The sequence below is a fragment of the Bactrocera tryoni genome, unplaced genomic scaffold (genome assembly GCF_016617805.1).
Source record: "Bactrocera tryoni isolate S06 unplaced genomic scaffold, CSIRO_BtryS06_freeze2 scaffold_7, whole genome shotgun sequence".
Lineage (NCBI taxonomy): Eukaryota > Metazoa > Arthropoda > Insecta > Diptera > Tephritidae > Bactrocera > Bactrocera tryoni.
This window is the reverse complement of record NW_024396366.1, coordinates 11,004,357-11,011,377: the sequence shown is the minus strand read 5'-3', so window position 1 is coordinate 11,011,377 and position 7,021 is coordinate 11,004,357.

The following is a 7,021-nucleotide window of genomic DNA, read 5'->3' as shown; positions in this document are numbered from 1 at the left end:
TATCAGAAAGTTTAGGCAGGAGAGATACGGCCGAAACAAAGTAACGGAAAGCGCTAGCTTTCCAGGTTTATTGAACATAACCGGGTTATTATATACGTGTGGCAGAGTAATACGAGTAGTAGCGTCCATTATAGCAGTAATTTTACTTATTACGTTTTGAGGGAGCTGTTTTAGTATTTCCAGGTTTATTGAATCTATCACTTCCTCAGTTTTTCAGTGACTAGATACGTGTCGTAGATTAATAGTAGCGTTCGTTATAGCAGTAATCTACTTACAAGGTCTGTCGCAAAAGAAACAGGACTGTTAAAAAAAACAACAAAATATTAATATTTTTTAAAAGTTATATTTTTTTATTCAAAGTAGTTTCCTTGTGCTTCTATGCAGCGTTTAGTCCGATCAATTAGCATTTCAAATGAGTGTTTAAGGTCATTTTTTGGAATGCTCTTGAGAATATCGGTCGTCGCCTTTTGGATAGCTGAAATGTCCTGAAGTCAGTGTCCTTTCATGGGCAAATGAAGTTTTCCACATAGGTAAAAATCACAGGGGGCCAGATCAGGTGAGTAGGGTGAGTGATTAATGGTTAATATGGAGTTTTTTGTCAAAAAATCATCGACAAGCGTCGACCGATGACATGGCGCATTACCGTGCAACAGGCGCCAGGACCTTGCCTCACGGTATTGTGGTCGACCACGACGAATGCGTGACAAATGACGCTTCATAACACCAGGGTAAAACAAAGCATTAATCGTTTGGCCAGGTGGGACGAACTCTCGGTGTACAATACCCTCGGAATCGTAAAAACAAATCAGCATTGTCTTTATTTTTGACTTCTGAAGACGACTTTTTCGGCTTCTTCTGATCGCCACAGAGGTCCTCATGACCTTCTTGGAATCGCTTAAACCACTCATGCACATTACATTACGGGATAGGCATTGATCACCATAAACTTTTTTCATCATTTGAAATGTTTCAGTAAACGTTTTCCCAAGTTTAAAACAAAATTTAATATTTGCTCTTTGCATTTTTCGACCGATGACCAAAAGCTGCTGTCACTTTTTGATCGATAACATCGATTGTAGTTACCCAATTGTCTTAAAATTTTTACGAAATGTCAACAAGAGATCAAGCTTTTTATTTTATATACCCATTAATAAGTGGCGCTACCAGAAACAGTTATATTTAAAAAGTTCTGTTTCTTTTGCGACAGATTTTGTATATCGTTTTGAGGAAGCTATTTTAGTATTTCGGTGCTAATAAAGTTAGCCCCGGGTGATTTTTTAAACTTCAGTTCTTTTATTTCTGCACACACCTCTTTGTTAGTTACTAGAGGAATTTCGGTGTAATTGTCGTAAGTATGAGATCCCCTTTCTGCTGCATTAAATGTGTCATATGGTTTAAAGACACCTTCAAGGTATTCCGGAAAGCATTTGCTTTCACTTTATCGCTCTGGGCCCATTTCTGGTTTGTATTTCTGATTGGATAATGCTGAATTACGGGTCGAGAAAAGTTTTTCGTGCACTTCCAAAACACTTAGTCGTTAGATAAACTTTTCAGAAAATAGCTTGGGTACATATGTATATGTCGATGTAAACAAATAACTTTGTTAATTTGGATATCATTTTTGAAATGACGAATGACCCTGTAATTTTGTAATAAATGACAAACTACTGTGTATGCAAAGTACTTTGTAAATAAATTTCAATGTAATCGAAGTATGCTGTTTTCATGTTTCTCTTCATTATATCCTTCGGTGTGAGAGCGAGGTAAAAGCATTTCGTTTTGCCGAGTGTCCTTCTGCGCGTCACGATAAAATCAACGAGTGTTGTAAAGGCAAGAAAGAGACAAAGAATGTGCACAAGGCTTTGTTCTGGTAGATATACTAAGAGTGATGAAGCGCTTTTGGTACTGATTGATTGGTGTGCAAGTACGTGAGGAAATCGGTCGCGCAGTTGTTCGCTACGCTTCGCCAGAAATATATTGACTTAGAGAAATGGAAACCGGCTTGCCCATGAACGGCGCTCCTACTGCAGCACCAAATTGTACGGACATCAATACAGACGATGTTACCGCACATGGACAGACATCAGAAGTGGGATAGACTCCCCCATCTTCAGTAAATGCGAATGAGCAGCTCCGCCAAATATTGGAAATGCAAAATCGACAATTTATTGAACTTTTAAAAGCGGTGCAGCCTTCAAAATCCGCAGGACAAGGAAGTATTACATTGCCAAAGTTTAACCCTGACGTTTTCGGTGTTGATGCGATTTCCTGGTGTTCGACTGTAGACGTGATCATGGCAGACAATCCATTGGAAGGCAGTGCACTTATTGTAGCCCTCAGTAAGTCAATGGAAGGTTGCGCTTCGCAATGGCTGTCACAAATAAGCTTTGCGGGAATTACTTGGCAACAATTTAGGGACTTGTTTGTACAGCGCTTTGAGGGTGTTGAAACATCAGCTGCTATATTGATGAACATCCTTAATGGTCACCCAAATGACAATGAATGCATCTCAGTATATGCAAGCCGGCTAGTGACTTCTCTTATGCATAAATGGAAATCACAGACTATCGAAGAAATAGCTATCGCAGTGGTCCTCGCACATTCAGCTCGTTTTGAGAGCAATTTACAGCGTTTGTTGTTTAAAACGAATATAAGAACTCGAAATGAACTTCAGCAAGAACTCAGAGCTTTTGTATTCGGTAAAAGAAAGTTTGTTTCCGAAAATCCACCAGAGTCGAAAAAGTATAAACCGTCACCTAACCTTAAATGCCATTTTTGCGGTAAAGTGGGCCATAAAATCGCCGATTGTCGGATGAAGAGAGATAAAACCAAATCAGCAATGAAAGCGGGAAAGTTCTCAGACAGCACATCAACTGAAAGAGGTCGGTCGCCACTTATTTGCTTCCGGTGTGGAGAAGCTGGGCACATTGCATCGAAGTGCAGCAATCAATCTTCAAGCAACAATAAATCCGGATTTGAAAAGAGAGTGAATGTGTGCGAAATTATCGAGCCTAAGAGAGTACTGAGTCAATCTGGTGAGTTATACCAATTCTGTTTTGATTCCGGGGCGGAATGTTCGCTTCTCAAAGAAACGATGTCGGGAAAATTTTCAGGGAAACGTATAAGTAATACTGTATTTTTAAGAGGTATCGGAAATACTTCTGTATGTAGTTATTTACAAATTTTATCAAATATTGAAATTGGTGTAAATTCCCTCGAAGTCTTGTTTCATGTTGTACTAGATAAATATTTAAAACACGATGTTATGATTGGCCGTGAAATTCTGAGTCAGAATTTTGGTGTCCTTATTACGGCTAACAAATTTGATATTTTTAAAGAAAAGGCGGCCAATATATGCTGCAACAGCTCATTTGCTCTTGATACCGACCTGGTCGAAAACGATAAAGCACAGTTAGAGTCTTTGTTGAGTGGATATACCGAGTTTTTTATAGAAGGGATTCCGCAAAATCGTGTCGCCACTGGCCATTTGGAGATACGGTTAATTGATCAAAATAAAACTGTACAAAGGCGACCGTATAGGCTTAGTTCAGAAGAGAAAGAGATTGTTAGAAATAAAATAGCAGAGTTAATGAAATACAACATTATTCGCCCTAGTTGTTCTCCTTTTGCTAGCCCTATGTTACTTGTAAAGAAGAAGAACGGGTCTGATCGCCTTTGTGTTGATTACCGCGAATTGAATTCGAACACGGTGTCGGATAAGTATCCTTTACCACTTATATCGGACCAAATTGCTAGGCTGCGTGGAGCAAATTATTTTTCTTGTTTGGATATGGCGAGCGGATTTCACCAAATCCTTGTTCATCCAAACTCGATTGAACTCACTGCTTTCGTCACGCCAGATGGGCAGTATGAATTTTTGACCATGCCGTTTGGACTCAAAAATGCTCCATCGGTTTTCCAACGGGCGGTAATGAGGGCATTGGGGGACCTTGCGTACTCATATGTCATAGTGTGTATGGATGACATTATGATTATTTCGTCAACAAAAGAAGCAGCGTTTGAAAGGTTGGAGGTGGTCTTGAATGTTTTGACAAAGGCCGGGGTTTCGTTTAATGTTAATAAATGTTCTTTTCTAAAATCGAGTGTTGAATATCTTGGATATGAAATTAAAGCTGGAGTAATTCGACCTAATCCACGCAAAATTCAAGCCTTGACAGCTCTACCTCCACCTAAATCTGTTCACCAATTGAGACAATTTATAGGGTTGGCTTCGTATTTTCGCCAATTTGTAGCTAAGTTTTCACAAATAATGAAACCACTGTACTTCCTTGTTTCTAGTAAAAACAATTTTACTTGGAAGGCAGAGCATGAACAGATACGACAGAAAATAGTTTCCGTCTTGACAAATATACCAGTTTTGACAATTTTTGATCCGCAGTATCCAATCGAATTGCATACAGATGCTAGTGCGGATGGATACGGTGCCATTCTTTTGCATAAAATTAACAACAAGCCACATGTTATTGAATATTATAGTAAACGAACGTCTTCTGCGGAGTCCAGATATCATTCATATGAGCTGGAGACTTTGGCCGTTGTCAACTCGATTAAACATTTTCGACATTATCTGCAAGGGCACCAATTCGTTGTAATCACGGATTGCAATTCTCTCAAAGCTTCACGAACTAAAAACGATTTAACACCTAGGGTCCATAGATGGTGGACTTATCTGCAATCTTTTGATTTTGCGGTTGAGTATGCAGAGGGTAAACGAATGGCACATGCAGATTTCTTTTCTCGTAACCCATTGCCCTCTGATAGTCCACCGGTTGTAAGAATTTCTGAGAAGCGGGTCAACCTAGCAGAAATTTCAGAAAACTGGCTCCTTGCAGAGCAACAACGGGATCCAGAGATAGCTACTATTGTTAGTAAATTAAGAAATAATGAACTAAGCAGAGATGAGGCAAATACTTATGAACTGCGTGCAGGGACATTGCATAGAAAAATACAAAGAAATGGCAAAACAAAATGTTTACCGGTCGTTCCTAGGCTTTTCAAATAGTCCGTAATTAATCATGTGCATGAGTCCATTATGCATTTGGGTTCAGAAAAGACACTCGATAAGGTTTATGAATATTACTGGTTCGATAATATGTCTAAGTACGTAAAAAAATTTGTTGATAATTGTATTACCTGCAAGCTATCCAAATCACATTCGGGCAAAATACAAGCCGAACTGCACCCCATTCCTAAAGTTAACATTCCATGGCATACCGTTCACATCGATATCACTGGGAAGTTAACTGCTAAGAATGACCTTAAAGAATATATTATCGTCCAAATCGGTGCATTTACTAAATTTGTGTCTTTATATCACACTCTAAACCTTGATACAGAAAACTGTGTTAGGTCTCTCAAGTCATCAATTTCATTATTTTGCGTGCCTAATCGTGTAATTGCTGACCAAGGTAGGTGTTTCGCTAGCAAAGGGTTCCAGGATTTCTGTATTTCGCAAAACATTAATTTACATTTGATTGCTACAGGCGCTAGTCGTGCTAATGGACAAGTAGAGCGAGTAATGAGCACGCTGAAAAATCTGTTAACACCAGTTGAAGCAAGCCAACGTTCTTGGCAGGATGCTTTGGGAAAAATTCAACTGGCTCTGAATTCCACGGTTAATCGGACTATAAAGGCTAGTCCATTAGAATTATTAATAGGTAAAGAGGCAGGACCGTTCGGTTTACTCTCATTTAATATAGAAGAAAACAAAGTTGATGTTGATTTATTGAGAGATCAAGCAACTAAAAATATACAGAAAAACGCTTGTTATGATAAGAGAAGATTTGATAAAGGTAAAGCAAAAGTTGTTAGATATAAGGTTGGTGATTACGTTTTACTTAAAAATGAAGAGAGACATCAAACAAAGTTAGACCCTAAGTACCGAGGGCCGTTTTTAGTGACAGAGATTTTGGAGGGAGACGGGTACATATTGAAATCGTTGAATAGAAAAAGGTCGTACAAATACTCACATGAGCACTTGCGAAGGCTTCCGGAAGAAGAAATTGCTAATGAAATAAACATGGGCTGCAATGAAAATGCAAGTGAGTCTGTTAAAAATAAAGATAAAAACGTTGAAAGAGACGTTAATGGCGATAAAAACGTTGAACGAGGCGCTAATGACGATAAAGACGTTGAAAGAGACGTTAATGACGATAAAGACGTTGAAAGAGGCGTTAATGACGATAAAGACGTTGAAAAAGACGTTAATGGCGATAAAGGCGTTGAAAGAGACGTCATTGTCAATGAAGACGTTGAAAAAGACGTAAATAAATAATAATTATAATATTATATTATGTGAGCTATTTGATAAAGCCCTGATGTAAGGAAGTTTCCCTTATTTACAAGACCCTGTCACTGAAAGCTACCTTATGGAAATTATTTCTTAAGTTATGTCGTATTGACATAATTCATTTATATAAAAAAAAAATTAAATTTAAAAAAAAGATATTATTTTCTTGTTTTAGTATTATACCCGAAGACGTGTGTTAGTAAAGAAGGCCGTGTCGATGTAAACAAATAACTTTGTTAATTTGAATATCATTTTTGAAATGACGAATGACCCTGTAATTTTGTAATACATGACAAACTACTGTGTATGCAAAGTACTTAAATACTAAATAAATTTCAATGTAATCGAAGTATGCTGTTTTCATGTTTCTCTTCATTATATCCTTCGGTGTGAGAGCGAGGTAAAAGCATTTCGTTTTGCCGAGTGTGCTTCTGCGCGTCACGATAAAATCACGAGTATTGGAAAGGCTGGCAAGGCTTTGTTCTGGTAGATATACTAAGAGTGATGAAGCGCTTTTGGTACTGATTGATTGGTGTGCAAGTACGTGAGGAAATCGGTCGCGCAGTTGTTCGCTACGCTTCGCCAGAAATATATTGACTTAGAGAAATGGAAACCGGCTTGCCCATGAACGGCGGTCCTACTGCAGCACCAAATTGTACGGACATTAATACAGACGATGTTACCGCACATGGACTGACATATATTTTGAAA